Raw genomic sequence first — 18710 nt, 5'->3', positions numbered from 1 at the left:
GGCATTAGCAGCCAGAGTCAGGCATCTAACCCAGGTACTCTGGATTTAGGATGTGGGCCCCTTAGCCACTAAGCCAAACACTCACTTCTCAATTATTGTTATTTTAAGTAATGTCACAGCACATCTTTAAATGCAGCCTTACAATTGCCTCCCCAAATTCAACTGTTGAATCAAATAATATTCAGATATTAAATTTTGGAGCAAATCATATGTGCCTCCAGAGTTTCTGTATTCATTTGCAGTCCTGTCACTTTGTATAAGAACACCCATGCCATCACACTCTCTACTATATTATCATTCCTTCATAGTTTTTTTTTTTGTTTGTTTTAAAGATCTATTTATTTATATGAGAGGCTGAGTTAGGGAGAGAGACTGAGAGAGAGAGAGAGAGAGAGAGAGAGAGATTGAGATTTTCCACCTGCTGCTTCATTCTCTAAATGGCTGCAATGGCTGGAGCTGGGCCAACACAAAGCCATGATCCAGGAGCTTCTTCCAGGTCTCCCATGTGGGTACAAGGGCCCAAGCACTTGGGCCATCTTCCATTGCTTTCTCTGGCCATTAGCAGGGAGTTGGATAGGAAGTGGAGGATCCAAGACTTGAGTTGGTGCCTATATGGGATGCCAACACTGCAGGAGGAGGTTTAACCCACTATGCCACAGTGCCAGTGCCAATAGTTTTTTCTAAGCTAATTGGCAAAAATATGCCAATTTGTTTTGCTTCCCTTATCATAAATTGATATTTTGGAATCTCACTGATAATTAATATATTTAAGAGGTAGAAGACATTTCTCTCATTTATTCATAACTAGTATTTATTAATCCCCTACACCTTTGTTAGGCCCTAGAAATGAAAATGTGGACAAGATGGGTAATGTTCTTGTCCTCTTAGATTTTAATGACTAACACTTTAGATCTGGCACAGTGGTTACAATGCCACCTGAGTGTCCACATTCTATATCAGTGCGCCTGAGTTCAAGTTCTGGCTCTGCTTCCAAGTCCACATTCCTACTACTGTGCATCCTGAAAGGCAGCAGCTGATGGCACAAGTACTTTGGTTGATGGCACCCATGTAGCTTTGTACTGGTTCAGCCCTGAATTTTGTGGCTGTTGGGAAGTGAATCAGCAGATGGGAGATCTCTGTCTGTTTCCCACTCTGTCTCTTTGCCTTTCAAAGAAATAAAAACAATAAATATTTTATAGAAATCCCTGGGAGCCATGACCTGATAGAGTTACTTTCAAGTCTTTTCTTTTTTCCATTATGTTAGACTTTAGACCACTAAATATAGATCAGCTAGACTGCATTGGTCATGTTCTACCTTCAAAATGAATTATTTACAATATAGTGATGAAAATAGTGTAAGGAAGAATTTTTCATTAATAAAAAAAAATTCCATAGAGGGGGACTTCCATGTGGCTGATGATTTAAAAAGATAAATATATTCTGAAATTGAAAGAAGGAACTCCATTATGTTCCAGAAGGAATTTTTATATGTAAGGTGAAAGACAAATCTATTATAAAACAAATAACTTGGAACTGGTGCTGTGGTATAGTAGGTAGTTACTGCCTGCTGTGCCGGCATTCCAAATGGGTGCCGGTTCATGTTCAAGCAGCTCCACTTCTGATCAAGTTCCCTGCTAATGTGCCTTAGAATGCAGTGGAAGATGGTCCAAGTACTTGGGACCCTGCACCCATGTGAGATACATGGAAGAAGCTCCTGGCTTCTGATCTGACCAGCTCCAGCCATTGTGGTTATTTGTAGAGTGAACCAGTGGATGGAAGATCTATCTTTCTCTCTCTCTGCCTCTTTCTCTCACTCTGTTAATTCTACCTTTCAAATAAGTAAATAAATCTTTAAAAAATTAATTTGCATGAATTAGTTAACATACAATGGAGTGTGCTAAAGCTTCTTTCAAAAGCTGTTTTCATTTTTTTAATATATAAAGATTCTGTCCAAAGGAATAGCTCTTGAAAGAAAGCTGTTTAACCACACATTTGTAAGAAAAATGCTTTCTAATTCAATGTTTCTCCTCTTTCAATTAGTTATTTTGGCTTGTTATCAGAAAGAAGGCACATGAAAAAATGCTTGTAGATATGGAGAGTTAAAACTGGAAATTCAAACTTTATTTCTGAGGGTCACACTGGGAAGATGCTTTGCAATCTTGGAGAAATCTCAAATGGCGTTTGCTCAAAATGACCCTTTTCTCTCAATGTCTCAAAAGATATTAAACTTCTCATAGAAGGGGGATTTTGTTGCCCCCTGCAAGTCCTTCCTTTGTTCCTGCAGAATGACCTGTTTAAGAGCCTCACACTTCCTCAAGGAGGACACATTTGTCACTCTCCTGTAATCATCTTCATTTACATAACTGGCACCTAACAGACCATTCACCAGAGTGGAACAATAAGCTGTGCTTGCTCCGATCATCTTTATGTTGAAGTTAAGCCATTACACTGAATCCGGAGACATGCTATTGTGAAGTCCCTTGGCATCTCTACTGCTATCACTCGTCTGTTTTTATAAGAGAATGCTTCCTGCCAGAATTCCCTGGCAGAAACTCAATTTCTGAGTCCAATACTAATTCATTACAAAGTCTGCAACAGCTGGGACACTGGTATACACAAATGAGGCATTCTGAAATTTGAGGACAAATCCAAAATACACACTCAGGACTTTCCTATGATTCCACTGCCATAGAAATAGCTATTTTTATACAAGAAGAAGAAGAAGAAAAGAAAGAATCCTGTCCACATCTCACCCTGCCAACACCAAATCAGACCTTCACAATTTGAGCCTCAATGGTGGTGCGCGCTCTCTCTCTGCTCTTCTCTTACTAAGAACTGTTCTAAAGCCCTCAGTTTTGCCATGTTTAATGTGTCTTGAAAACATGGGGCAAGACATATAATGCAAGGGACAACAAAAAAGAACACCGCCAGCACGTCTGCCCACAGGGCAGGTGTCATTCTGTGAAATCAAAAGGTGTTGCAAGCATGATGGAGATAACAGCCCCCTGGAAGAACGGTGCAGCAGCAGAGCAGCACAGCAGAAAGTAGGAAAGGTAACAGTGATGAGAGCAGTGATAAAGAGCACTGAGACTTTTAAATTTCTTTCATTGCTATGGCTACTTACTTGAAAGAGGATATCAAATCACAGAAGATATTAATTCAGCCAAAATACTAAATTCTTTAAATGTAATAGACTCAGTTTCTACAGTTGTATGTAGCTCTCAGAAAGCTATCTCTATTACTCTGTGGTAACTGCATAATACTTCACTAGGAAGCATTGTTTTGGATAACTTAATCAGCTCTAAATTGAGAAAAAAGTATAGAAGTATTTTAGTTTAGAAGAAAAACAAAAAACCTTTAAATATTATTGTTTATTAATGTACACTTAACTTACAAAATAGTTCTCAAGTATTAACCCTTCACTTAAAAAGTTATAATGAATATATTTCAAAAATGTTGTTTATTTTGTAATTCTACATACACTAGGAAGAAGGAGCAAGAATAAAGCAGGGATAGATTTACAAATGTTAATAGAAGTTCTTTCCATAGGCTACCTGAGCTGTTTATAAAATCAAAACAATATAAAATTTGTTAATAATAGCTACAAAAAATACTAATGAATAAATTTAACCAAAGAAGTGAAAGATTTATAAACGAAAATGGTAAAAACACTTATTAAAAAACAGAAAAAGACACAAATAACCGAAAAGCTATCCTGTGCTCTTGAATCAGAAGGATTAATATTGTTAAAATGTCCATACTATCCAAGACAATTGAAAGACTCAATGCATTCTCTATCTAAATTCCAATAACATTTTTAACAGAAATAGAAAAGATATCTTAAACTGTTTATGGAATTCCAAAAAGTCCAAACCAAGCAAATCTATCTTTAGCAAAAGGAACAAAACTGAAAGCATCAGACTACCTGATTTCCAAAATCTATGAGGCTATAATAATCAAAATAGCATAGCACTGGTACAGAACGGACACAGAGACCAATAAAACAGAATAGAGAGGGCAGAAATAATTTCACTACTTTCAGTCAATAGGTTTTCAACAAAAATGCCAACAACATACAGTAAGGGACACAGAAGCTCCTTAATAAATGGTTGTGGGAAGGCTGGCTAGCCACTAGATACATGGAAGAATGAGAGTAGAAACTTATCTAGTACCACATTAAAACTCAACTTGAGGGGGCCGGCGCTGTGGCACAACAGGTAGAGCCACCGCCTTCAGTGCCAGCTTCCCACGTGGGCGCTGGTTCAAGTCCAGGCTGCTCCACTTTCGATCCAGCAATGGACTGGGAAAGCAGCAGAAGACGGCCCAACTCCTTGGGCCCCTGCACCCATGTGGGAGACCCAGAAGAGGCTTCTGGCTCGTGGCTTTGTATCAGTGCAGCTCACCAGCAGATGGGGGATCTCTTTCTCTCTCTCTGCCTCTTCTTTTCTCTCTGTGTAACTCTTCCAAATAAATAAATTTTAAAAAAATCAACTTGAGATGCATTGAAGACTTTAAATATAAAATCCAAAATCATAAAACTAAGAAAACCTGGGAGCAAAACTTCATGACAACAATGATTTTTGGGGGTAAGACCTTAAAAACACAAACAGCATAAAAACAGACAAATGGAATTGTATCAGACTGAATAGTGTCTTCGTAGCAAAGGAAACCATCGACAGAGTGAAGACACATCTACAAAATAAGGGAGTATATTTGGGAACCATATATCTGATAAAGGGTTAATATCCAAAATACACAAGGACCTCCAACAACTCAATAATAAAAAATAGAAAGTAACTCCATGAAAAAATGGGCAAAGGACTTTAATAGGCATTTTCCAAAGAAGGCATAAAAACAGACAACAGGTATAGGCAGAAGTCCTAAATTACACTAACCACAAAAATGCGAATTAAAACCACAGTGAGATATAACTTGATACCTATTACAATGGCTTTTATTAAAAATGAAAAATAACAAGTGTTTGTCAGAATGAGAAAAGGGACCTTTTGTTAATTTGCTTGGTTTAGCCATTCTGGGACTACATATAATTATATATATATAATATACATATTATTTTAATATAAATAAATATAAATATAAACACTTGATATTTAGATTTGCAGGGCAGGGAATTTTTTCTGTCCAGGACCATCATCATTAGTGAGCCATACAAAATTATTAACTTAAAAACTAAGCTGCTAGGACTGTGCTGTGGCATAGCAGGTAAAGCCACCGCTTGCCGGGGCAGCATCCCATATGGGTGATGGTTCAAGGTCTGGTTGCTCCACTTCTGCTCCAGCTCTCTGCTATGACCTGGGAAAGCAGTGGAGGATGGCCTTGGGCCCCTGCACACCCATGGGAGACCTGGAGTAAGCTCCTGGCTCCTGGCTTTGGATCAGCTCAGTTCCAGCCATTGCAGCCATCTAGGGAGTGATCCAGTGAATGGAAGATCTTCCTCTTTCTCTGCCTCTGCCTCTCTGTAACTGCCTTCCAAATAAATAAATGTTTAAAATTTTTTAAAAAAATACTAACCTGCTATAGATTTATTGAATTTTGAGTCTTCCCTGTGGCTGCCTTGGCATGGCCAGACAGACCAAATGACTATCCTGGCCTTATACAGCCTGCAGGCCACACGTTCTTCACCCCTGTTAGATATATATATATCTCAAACCACGATGTTGCGTGCAATAAATATACACAACTATTACTGGTCAATGCAATTAAATTTTTTATAAATTAAAAAAAACATTTGTTTATTTTCATCTTCCATTCACTGTTTCACTCCTCAAATGCCTGTAGTAGCCACGGCTGTGCCATGCCAAATCTAGTAGCTCAGAACTCCACCTGGGTCTCTAATGGGGGTATCAGGACACCAAGCCATTATCTGCTGCATCCCGGGGTGCATTAGTAGGAAGCTGGATTAGAAGTGAAGGTGCTAGGATTTGAACATATTCTCTGATGTGATATGCAGGCACCACAAGCAGGTTTTAATCTCTTTTTAAAATATTTTATTTACTTGAGTGGTAGAGTTACAGATAGAGAGAGGAATAGACAGAGAAAGTCTTCCATCTGCTGGTTCACTCCTAAATGGCTGCAAGGGCCAGTGTTGGGCTGATCTGAAGCCAGGAGCCAGGAGTTTCCTCTGGGTCTCCCATGTGGGTACAGGGGCCCAAACACATGGGCCATCTTCTACTGCTTTCCCAGGCCATAGCAGAGAGCTGGATCAGAAGAGGAGCAGCTGGGACTAGAACAGGCACCCATATGGAATGCCGGTGCCACAGGCAGAGGCTTAGCCTACCTTTCCACAGTGCTAGTCCCCTTGAAGTAATCTTTTAAATGATAAAATCTGAGTGTGTACTTGAGTGTGGCCACGATGTCACAAACCCTTTCACATATTAGACATTTTGGGCTTCTATACTGTTTAAAATAGTTTGCTATTTTCTATATGCCATTGGTGATATTATAAGAAAGGATAGTTTAATAGTAAATATTCCCAATGGACATGTAAACAGGCAAATTCTGTTACATCAGATTCTAATAATGAGAACTTTTTTAAAGGTGAAATTTATCTGTATGAAGAAATGGTTTACTCTACACATTTATGTTTAAATAGCACTTAAAAAATATGAGTAATACTAAAAAACAAAATAATTTCTCTCTATAACAGATTTTGTTAGGAAAACTCCACTAAATTTTAATTTCAGTTCACTACGTATATCTGCTATAATGGTCCCTGACCCAGATGACTCCAGATTCACACAGGAAGTTGTTTTATAAGGAAAGGTTCTTAGGCTCCACTCCTAGAGATCCTAATCTAAGTCATTTTGAGATAGAGGCTAAGGATGTCTAGCTTTGAAAAGCCCCCAAGTCTTCCTGATTATTAGCCATGTCTGGTAATTCCTGCTCTACTGTGTAAAAATTTGACACCCTTATTAATTGTACTAGTAATTTATTATGATTACTATTACTATTAATTACAGTAACATCATAATGCATTAGCAGTCATTGGTTCCTTTTTTCAATGACACTTGATTCATTACTGAATCTATGATGGAAGTATCAAACATTTTATAGCTAAAAAAGACTCTGGAGGATATTGTATTAAATCCCTTCATAGTACATTGTAGAAGACCAGAGAAGTCAAATAATTTACTAATATCAGAGGTTTTTTTCAATGGATTAATATGTCTTTAAGGATCCCATTTTTCATTTTATTTTTCTTACTATATCACTAATTTCAAAGGTTCATACATAAAAATAAAATGAGTTCTAAACAGTTCAAGTTATTATATTAACCATTTAGTTCCCAAATGATGACATCCCTTGTTAAAACACTTTTACTCCTGCCATTCTCCCTGGAGAACCCTGTCAGAAACCATGGCTAAAGCTCTGGCCCGCTTCCTCACTGATGCTGTGGGAAACATCTCCCTGTGTGTCCATGGGAACTATTACATGGAGGTACTCTAGTGTCATCTGCCTTGCTGTCAGGCCTGAGGGCTTGCTTCAGAGATCTGCTTTCAGGCAGTGAGGACCCAGAGACTACCAGTGTTATTTAAGATAAATTATGGATATCAGTAAGTCTTTGAAACTTGATGTGGGATCATATACAATAATGTTGCTATGGGAACACAAATTCCTATTCTGAACAATAGGTTTAGAAACTGTCGTGTGCAGCAAAAGCCATTAAGAAAGATGGGGACAGCTGTTAGTGAGTCTTATTTAATGAAAGCATTTATAAACATACTTCTCCCACATCAAGGCCTATGCTATTCTGTCACTTCCAGAAGGTCTTGTAATAACAGACATTGGAAATGCTTGAAAACAAACACTAGAGCATGATTTTTAGCAAGCATAAAGCTAATAACCAGAGGCAGGCATTTGGTTTACTTGTTTAGAGGACACTTGGGATATGTGCATCCCATAGTAGAGCACCTGGCTTTAAGTTACAGCTCTGCTCCCCAACTTTCTGCTGATGCATACCCTGGGAGACAACAGGTCATTACGCAATAGTTGACTCTTTGCAACCTACATGGGACACTTGCTTTGCATTCCTGACTCTCGGATTCAGTCCAGCAGCCCCAGTTATTGTGGGCATTTGGACAGTGAATCAGTGGAGTGAAACAGCAGAGTGATTCTGTCTTTGGCTCTTCCTCTCTCTCTGTCTCTATCTCTCTGCCAACAAAATAAATTAATAAAGACATATATTTAAAATCCCATGGCCAATTATACTGAAAAATAAAAAATACTGAAAATCAAACCTTTAAGCTATAATAATATAACTTCCAGAACTTCCAGTTAAATTTTATATATATATACATATGCATATGTATATATAAGTATGACAAAGTATTTAACATTTAAATGACAATTTATAGAATCAGTTTACCATTTATTTTTTATTGCTGTTTTTAATGAGTTTTTGGTAGGAAAACAAATAAGTGTTTTATGCCATGTTACTGACAATTAATATAGGAATAATTACAAAACAATAAAAACAAATGCAAACAAGTAACTACACACAATGAAATTTTAGCAACTAAACATAACCTCAAATTTATAGAAAAAGTAGGCTGGCATTCAAGAGACAAATATTGTAATCAAAGTTAGTTGGAAACATCACAGTTGGATATTCTTCTTTAAAGTTACTAATGAATTATGAATTTAATGTACCACCAGTAAGAACAAATTTTTATTTTGTAGAATAAGTGTCTAGCCATCAACCCCCAAAGTTTAACTTCTGACTTCATTTCTATATATATATATATGTCCTAAGGCAAGTTGTCTGATAAATTCTCCTCTAAAGAAATGGCTGGTCTTTGGTTCTCAACTGAATTTATTCCCCTCACCACACACATACTCATTGATGCAAAAGCTTTCTATTGCAGGAGTCTTTCTTTGATTACTATCTTTTTTCATTGCTACAGCACACAACCAGTTTGTATCAAGAGACATGGAGAAATGTCAGTATGTGTTTTCTAAAGTGCCCTTTATTTTATCTTTATATCCATTTGGTTCAAAAGATTACACATTTGTCTATGGAAAGTCTTTACTTAACGAAAAGTTTCAAATTATAAAATTAACCTTGGAAGTTATGAATATGCAAAATAAGCCCTTTGCAGAGGTACACATATGAAATATATATCTGTCCTTATCATCTTATCATGCCACTTTCATTTGCAATTATCTTCCAACACTTTTCATCTGTTTCGTTTTACCAAGCCTGAAACATCAAATAATTTTCACAGTCATACAGAGATTAATTGGATGGAATATAAACTGGTCTTCAAGAATTTAATTACAGGGGCTGGTGCTGTGGTATAGTGGGTAAAGCCACTGCCGGCAGTGCCAGCATCCCAAATGGGCGCTGGTTTAAGGTCCGGCTGCTGCACTTCCGATCCAGCTCTCTACTATGGCCTGGGAAAGCAGTGGAAAATGGCCCAAGCCTTTGGGCCCCTGAACCTTTATGGGAGACCAGGAGGAAGCTCCTGGCTCCTGGCTTCAGATCAGCTCAGCTCTGGCTGTCGCAGCCATTTGGGGAGTGAAAGAGCAGATGGAAGACTTTCTCGCTCTCTCTCTCCCTATCTAACTCTGTCTTCCAAATAAATTAATAAATCTTAAAAATAAGAATTTAATTACAAAAAATGAATAACATATTGATGATGGACACTGAAAACTGTATATATGTACCAGTAACAGCTTAATCACACTGAGGTAGAAATTTAGGTTCACCTCATTCAGCAAGTCTCATCTGTACAGTGTAAAAGTAGAAATTTCAATAGCCCATAACAACGTGAATCCCATATCTTAGCAGCCATGAAAGTTATTTGGACAAAAATGAAATGTGAGCTGCTCATCACTCAAATGTGCATCACTTTCTAATTGTCATTCATCTTTTCTATCACTCTATATATTGGCTTCTTCTTTTTTAGCCATCTTTGCATATCTTCAACTTCCCATCTCTCTGTTCTCTCCTTCATCAGGTGCTGTCACCCAGACTCATGATACTGAATACCAACTATGTGCTGTCAACCCAGAGATTTATATCTCCAGTTCTCATGGCTCTCATAGACTATATATGTCCAATTGCCTTGATCATGCCATTTACGTTATAAACAAGAATATGAAATTTAATTTATCACTAGAACTACATATTAGCACCGCCTCCCAAAAAAAGAAAAGAAAAGAAAAGAAATCTGTTTTTTCTCAATTCAAATATTTGGACTGACCCCACAAGCTGCAATCATCCTCACTCTGCTTTCTCTCTCACAATCTGACATCAGTTCACCAGCACAACCTTTGACACGCATCCAGAGTTTGTGAAACTTCATACCACCTCCATGAAAACAACATAGTCTAAATTTCCATCATTTCTTCCCTGGACTCTTTTTTTTTTCTTCTGACAGGCAGAGTGGACAGCAAGAGAGAGAGACAGAGAGAAAGGTCTTCCTTAGCCATTGGTTCACCCTCCAAAGGCTGCTGTGGCTGGTGCGCACCACGCTGATCCAAAGCCAGTAGCCAGGTGCTTCTCCTGGTCTCCCATGGGGTGCAGAACCCAAGCACTTGGGCCATCCTCCACTGCACTCCCTGGCCACAGCCGAGAACTGGACTGGAAGAGGGTCAACTGGGACAGAATCTGGTACCCGACCAGGACTAGAACCCGGTGTGCCGGCGCTGCAGGCGGAGGATTAGCCTTTTGAGCAGCGGCATCGGCCCCCTGGACTCTAAACAATACCTTTTTTACCCAGTTTCCCCATTTTCTCCCTTTCACCCCATCATGATATGTTGTACACAGCCAATGAAAACAAACTTTTAAAACTTAAATCCTATCATCTCAGTTTTCTTTTCTAGGTCATTCAGGGACTTCCTATCTTGCTTAGAATAAAATCTGTGCACAGCCTGGCTTGTTACTACCTCCAGACTGAATTTTATATCACTATGCCCTTGGCTTCTCTGTTCCAAACACACTAGTCTCCTTGGTAAACTTTAAACAGAAAGCATGCTTCCATCTCGCAAATGTTCCTTCTGCTCAGAATCCCACAGATATACAACAGTTACTGCTTACTCCTTTTAGATTTCTGTTATAATGCTCCTCATCACAAAGGTCTTTTTGACTGATATTCTTTTTTTTTCATTTTCAATTCTCTTTATATACAGAAGATCAGTTTAGCATACATTAAGTAAAGATTTCAACAGTTTGCTCCCACACAGAAACATAAAGTGAAAAATACTGTTTGAGTACTAGTTATAGCATTAAATCTCAATGTACAGCACACTAAGGACAAAGATTCTACATGAGGAGTAAGTGCACAGTGACTCCTGTTGTTGACTTAACAAATTGACACTCTTGTTTACGGAATCAGTAATCACCCTAGGCTCTTCTCATGAGCTGCCAAAGCTATGGAAGCCCCCTGAGTTCACCGACTCTGGTAATTTTTAGACAAGGCCATGGTCAAAGTGGGAGTTCTCTCCTCCCTTCAGAGAAAGGTACCTCCTTCTTTGATGACCCGTTCTTTCCAGGGGATCTCACTCGCAGAGATCTTTCATTTAGTCCCCCCCCCCCCCGCCCCCAGAGTGTCTTGGCTTTCCATGCCTGAAATACTTTCATGGGCTTTTCAGCCAGATCCACATGCCTTAAGTGCTGATTCTGAGGCCAGAGTGCTGTTTAGGACATCTCCCATTCTATGGGTCTGCTGTGTATCTCACTTCCCATGTTGGATCATTCTCTCCCTTTTTTTATTCTATCAGCTAGTATTTGCAGACACTATTCTTGTTTATGTGATCCCTTTGGTTCTTAGTCCTATCATTATGATCAATTGTGAACAGAAATTGATCACTGGGACTAGTGAGATGGCATTGGTACATGCCACCTTGATGGGATTGAATTGGAATCCCCTGGTGTCGCTCCCCCTCTTCGTGGAGGAACGACACTAAACCCTGCGCTGTTCTTTTGTCTGCTCGGCCCTTCCCGGGTTTGCTGCTGGTTCTTCCCGGGTTGGCTGCCATCCTTCCACCTCCGTGGAAGGGCGGTTCCCCCTGCCACTTTCCCCACTTCCGCGGGGGAGGGGCACACCGCCGGCCGGCTCTCTCTCGGGGGCTGCTCAGATGTTCCTCAGGTGTTCCTGGTGCATGTTGTCTCTCTCCTCCTTTATAGTCCTCTTCCACCAATCCCAACTCTGCTACCCACACGCCGAGTACGCTGCTCTCCTCCAATCAGGAGCAAGATCAGCTCCTGCAGCTCAGTCAATCAAATTGGCAAGAGGCAGCTGTGTAGAAGTTGTTTACTCCCTTCTCAGCGCCATATTGTGGGAGAGCAGATGCATAGAATAAGTCTTAATTCCAGTAACTTAGTCTAGTCCGAGTTGCTCCCCACACCCTGGTATGTTTCTAACTCTACCGTTTGAGGTAAGTCAGCTTGAGCATGTCCCGAATTGCACATCTCTTTTCTCTCTTATTCCCACTCTTACATTTAACAACGATCACTTTTAAGTTAAGTTTCAGCACTTAAGAAGAATTGTGTATTGATTACAGTATTCAACCAAAAGAATTAAGTAGAACAAACAAACAAACAAAAATACTAAGAGGGATAACATATCAAGTTGCTCATCAACAGTCAGGGTGAGGGCTGATCAAGTCACCGTTTCTCATAGTGTTCATTTCACTTTAACAGGTTTCCTTTTTGGTGCTCAGTTAGTTGTCACCTATCAAGGAGAACAAGTGGTATTTGTCCCTTTCCTGGCTTATTTCACTCAGCATAATGTTTTCTAAATTCCTAAGAGGGATCACTTTTCAGTTAAAATTTAAATTGCGACTGATATTCTTTTTTTACTTTTTTAGATTTTTTATTTATTTATTTGACAGAGTTTACAGAAAGTGAGGGGAGAGACAGAAAGAAAGGTCTTCCTTCCGTTGGTTCACTCCCCAAATGGCCGCAACAGCCACAGCTGCGCAGATCTGAAGCCAGGAGGCAGGGGTTTCTTACTGGTCTCCCATGCAGGTGCAGGCGCCCAAGCACTTGGGCCATCCTCTACTGTCTTCCCGGGCCACAGCAGAGAGCTGGACTGAAGAGGAGCAACCGGGACTAGAACCCGCTGCCCATATGAGATGCGGGTGCCGCAGGTGGAGGATTAACCTAGTGCGCCACGGCGCCGGCCCCTCGACTGATACTCTTAAAAGACCATCCCTCTGACTCCCAACACTGTATTTGTGTTATCAACTCTTCTCATATTCAGAGATTTGGATTTACATTTCTAACTCTTGAATAAAATTTTCCATGTGTATATCTCATAGGCATCACAAACTCAGATAAGCCCATAAATAAACTTGTCCTTTTCTTCGTCTTATTCTTACACAATTTCAATTAAGATAAATGGAATTCCGCTTTCCCATGGAAACTTTTAGAGACACATTCGATATAAATTCTAACCCTCCCAACCCAGTCCATTCCAAGGGTTGTCCTTGATGCTACTTAAGTATTTTGATAGTCATTACTCCTCATCACAACTATGCTTTAGTTTAAAGTCTTACCTCTTGCTGGCCTATTGTAGTAAAGTAGCATCTGATTATCCAATTTTATTCTTAAGACTTAAACTCAATCATTCACCCTTTTTTAAAAAATGATTTTATTTATTTCAAAGGCAGAGTTACAGAAGATAGTGGGGTGGTGTTGAGGGGGCCACAGAGATAAAGATCTTTAATCCACTGTTTCACTCCCCAAATGGCCTGCAATGGCTGGGGCTGGCCAGATAGAAACCAGGAGCCTGGAGCTTCCTCCAGGTCTCCCACATGGGTGCAAGGGCACAAGCACTCGGGCCATCTTCCATTGCTTTCCCAGGTACATAGCAATGAGCTGGATCAGAAGTGGAGCAACTGTGACTTGAACCGAGGCCCACATGGGATGCTAGCATTGCAGGTCGTTGCTTAGCCTGCTGTGCAGCAATGTTGGCCCCCAATCAATCCTTTTTACTGTGGTTGCTCTAACTTTATAAAATTCAAATTAATTATGTCATCTCTACTGAAAATCTGCTTAATGGCTTTCTGAAACAGCACTACTAGGTCAAAAGTGAGGATGGGGTGTTATGTCTCTACCCTTTTGGTTCTCTGCTTCTTCTCACTCACATTTTTCTCTAAGAAATCCAGGGATGTCTAGGTCTTTCCTTCTGCACTGGTATTCTGTGCTCCAGGAGTGCTAAAGCACCAAGATCATGTACTTTTGTAGGACTAGACCACAAACTCTCTGAAGATAAGGGTCATGCCCATTCCATTTATCCATGTGCCCCCAACTTTTGGCTCACTGTACCTCATGATTAGGTACTAACACATATTTGCTAAATGAATGAATAACTCTACACTTATGGACTGGATGAAACTCCCACTATGAAAAGATTTTTTGTTTCTTGCCCTTTGTTTCTTTGTGTATATTTGCCAAGCTCTACACATCGCTCATGACTAAACTTACACTACAGTATCACTGCACAGTCTTCTGACTTGTGTGGACAAGAAAAAGTTCTGCTTGTTATTGCATAGGCCATCCATTATCTAACACATTTAAATAAAACTTCAAGTATTCAATAAGATGCACCTTCTAAAAATGCATGTGTACTCTCAAGCGTTCCATTGACTCCCTTCTGTATTTCTAACATGTAGGAAAGTTTCTGACACACAGCAAGTCTTTACTGTGTTATTGGATGAATGCTAAATGTTACCCTTTGTACGTAGGTGAAAGGAGGTTATAGTCACCTCTGTGGCAGAGTGTTCTAGTTGTGTACTAAATATATATGGAGAGGTCTTCAAAAAGTTCATGGAAAATGTGAATTTTTAAAAACTTATTTGTGGAAGAGACCGAGAGAGAGTGAGGGAGGAAGAGAGAGAGAGAAAGAGAGAGAGAGAGAGATTGTTCTTCCATCTGCTAATTCACTTCCCAAATGACTGCAGCAGCCAGGAATGGGCCAGACCAAAGCAAGGAGCTCAGAACTCCATCCAGATTTCCTATATGGTTGATAGAGACCCAAATACTTGAGCCATTGCCTGCCACCTCATAGGGTAATATATTAGCAGGAAGCTGGACCAGAAGCAGAGACAGGAAGGAAAGCCAGCCACTCAAATGAATTCAGGCATCCCAAGTGGTGGCTTGAGTGCTGTGCCAAATGTCACCTTCATCTTTTAATTCAATTTTCAATGAACTTTTTGAAATACCCTAATATCTCCCATTCTAATTTACTAACAGAAACATGGTTTTACTGGAGAAGTTAATGTGTCTTGGTAAAAATAACTTCTCCATCTTCTGAAAAGTTAGGGATGGCTATAGGACATAGTTCTAAAGATGAGGCATCGGCAAAACTCTGCAGGGGACCTTGCCTTCCCGATTCAGGTTTTCTTCTGTCCTTTGGCCATCCCTTTTTTCTTGTATGTATTGAGACACGGTCTCCACTATCTTGTGACTACAAGGGACAGGCTAAGTATTACCAAACCTTCAGCTGTGCCATTTTTTAGCCATTGAGTTAATGCCAGCAAACAATGACTTCTCAGCTTTATATGGAAAGATTAATTTCTTATTTGTTTATGTGCCAGGTTTTAACATCTCACTATCTGTGAGATGAGAAATATATGAGATCCAGTTCAACTCCAACTTGGAGTCAAATAAGTATCATCACTCTAGGTACCTATGATGAAACTACATTCTGGAAGATATGAACTACATTCTGGAAAATTATGAATAAATGATGGTCATCACTAAACTATTACTTAGAATAGCTGTACTTCTACTTGCTAAGATAGCTTTCATGTGAAAATTTTAAACTTTTATTTAATAAATATAAATTTCCTAAGTACAGCTTTTGGGAATACAGTGGCTCCCCCCCCCCCAATAACTTCCCTCCCACCTGCAACCCTCCCATCTCCCACTCCCTCCCCCCTTTCCATTCACATCAAGATTCATTTTCAACTATCTTTATATACAGAAGATCAATTTAGTATATATTAAGTAAAGATTTCAGCACCCACACAGAAACACAAAGTGTAAAGTACTGTTTGAGTACTAGTTATAGCATTAATTTACATTGTACAACACATTAAGGACAGAGATCCTACATGGGGAGTAAGTGCACAGTGACTCCTGTTGTTGACTTAATAATTGACATTCTTTTTTATGGCATCAGTAATCATCACCCTAGGCTCTTGTCATGGGTTGCCAAAGCTATGGAAGTCTTTTGAGTTTGCCAACTCTGATCTTATATAGACAAGGTCATAGTCAAAGTAGAAGTTCTCTCCTCCCTTCAGAGAAAGGTGCCTCCTTCTTTGATGGCCCGTGATTTCCACTGGGATCTCACTTCCTGAGATCTTTATTTTTTTTTTTTTTTTTTTTTGCCAGAGTGTCTTGGCTTTCCATGCCTAAAACACTCTAGTTGGCTCTTCAGCCAGATCCGAATGCCTTAAGGGCTAATTCTGAGGCCAGAGTGCTGTTTAATGTGAAATTTAACAGAGCATTTTAAACTCATGGTAAGAAAGGAATCAAGTAGGAGTTTTAACAGATTTTCAATTTTGTCTAATAAATATGTATCTCCTTAGTTACTGGTGCAAAAACTTGTATTTTTTTTTTCTTTCAGTGTGGAGTTTAATAATCTCATTTCACAAGAACCTGCTACTTCCAAGAAACCATAGATACAGTTGTTTCAGTTTTAAAGAACAGTTTTTTGTTGCTGTTGTTGTTTTTACAGATGGGTAGTCTCTGGGGATTTTTAAACATGGCATTATAAAAGATGTTATACTTGTATTTTAAAAATTTATTTCAGGGGCATACAAAGAGAGAGACAGATAGATATACAAAGAACACTCCTATCTGTTGGTTCACTCCCCAATTGCCAAGATCCAGGAATATAATCTAAACCTCTCGGGAGGATGACAGGACCCCAATTACTTGAGCCATCACTGCGGTCTCCCAGGGTTTGCATTGGCGAGAAACTGAAGTGAGGAGCTGGAGCCAAAAGTTGAGCCTAGGTACACCAATGTGGGAAGCGTACATGACAGGCTAAACATCCACTCCCAAGATGTTATGTTTTCATCATCGAGCAACATCTCTTTTTACATTTTAGAGCCTGATATAAAAATATCATAAGATTCTACACAGATGCATATTCTCACAGCAAACACACACACACACACACACACACACACACCATCTCACAACAGACACAGCTTATTCATTAGGTATCTCCTCAAAGTTTCTCTTTCATTCATTGCTGCATCATTCATTAAGAAAATCTTACTGCGCCACTCATTGAGCACTTCATCTTTGAAAGTAGATCAGATTTCTTGAAGAAATCTGTCTTTATGCAAGTACAAAAATAAAGAAAAAGGGAAAATATACTGTGATCATTAGTGTATTTCAAGTGAAAATAAACCTGAAGCAACTATTCAAAAAATTAACATAGAAGGGTTAATAAAACTTGGTAAATCATGATTATGTTTTTTGGCACTAACACTTTGTTATTATCAATACATGATTTATTTCCTATTTCTCTGCCATCTGTTTTCTTAATTTCAATGATGGTATATCTATATAGTTAATAGGAGAGTATCATGATTATTTATGACTTCAATTTTATGAAAACATGTGAAATGCATGAATTAGTATTCCTTAAATAAAATTTTTAAAAATATGATGTTATTTTTGAGGTTGTACAAATTATACTAACATAAAAACAAAGTAGAAACAAAGCAAAAAAAAAAAGACACAAAACTTAGTTCGGAATCCTGTAATCTTGCCAAACTTCATACTTCAAAATGTAGGTCTTGATTATCTAGCAAATCACTCATCTCCATAGAATGAATAAGCAAAAGCCATTTTGCTTTTCTTGTCAACACATTTACTCATTCACTCCAAAGGTACTTATTGAGTATTTATTAAATGCTACATAGTGCTGTAGATATTAATCTGGTGTCAGCTTTTTTGATTATATTTTAATGTGAGGATGGAAGTTGTAAAGATAAAAAGGTTGCTGATTTTCTCAGGTGCTTCAAATAACTATAAATGGCAAACAGAACAGGTAAAGACAGGTTCAGGAAGCAGCATGCTCAGGGGAAATCAAGTAGGCTGGAGTTTAGGAGCAGTATAGAAACACGCATGCGGCATGTCTACCTGTATTCTTCTGACTCCTCCTCTCCATTCATAATAAAATAGTTCCATAATGTCATATGTATCTACTAAAGAGAGATAAAACCTCAGAATCCTTCTGAACATAAAAAGAAATCTACTGTAGGAACAAAAAGACAATATATACCTGCCATCTATAACACACTAAAACTTGAAGAAATGGAGACCCCCAAAGAAGTATTAACAGGTTGGGAGGGGTTTTTGGTTCTTGTCTGTAATCAGTTAGACGGCATAGACATTTTGTATTGATTTTTTTCAACAGAGTGGTTATCTTAATTTCATCCATTATTTACTCTTCAAATATTGCTAAAATGGTTTATAAAAATGATGAATAAATATGCATATAAAATGAAAACTTTATGCACTAAAATAACTGATAGAATTGCAGGCAGAAAATAATGACTAGTCTGACATTTTAAAGGAAATTCGGTTTCATTTATTGCAAGGACATATAGCAACTTGAATACTTAAGCAAAGTGCTGCCGAGTAAAAGTCCTGCTGACCTGTCTTAATTAACAGAAAAGAATAATTTGTAATTAGCACATTATTTATGAGAATGCGT

General features: G+C 38.7%; 1 protein-coding gene across 28 annotated transcripts in view; it reads right to left on the bottom strand.

Moving 5' to 3' along the window:
* FOXP2 (forkhead box P2) overlaps window positions 1-18710 on the bottom strand; it is a 660955-nt gene that overhangs the window by 187877 nt on the left and 454368 nt on the right.

This window comes from Oryctolagus cuniculus, chromosome 3 (genome assembly GCF_964237555.1).
Source record: "Oryctolagus cuniculus chromosome 3, mOryCun1.1, whole genome shotgun sequence".
NCBI classification, from domain to species: Eukaryota; Metazoa; Chordata; class Mammalia; order Lagomorpha; family Leporidae; genus Oryctolagus; species Oryctolagus cuniculus.
The sequence above is the reverse complement of the archived record's forward strand: the minus strand, read 5'-3'. Positions and strand labels throughout refer to the sequence as shown.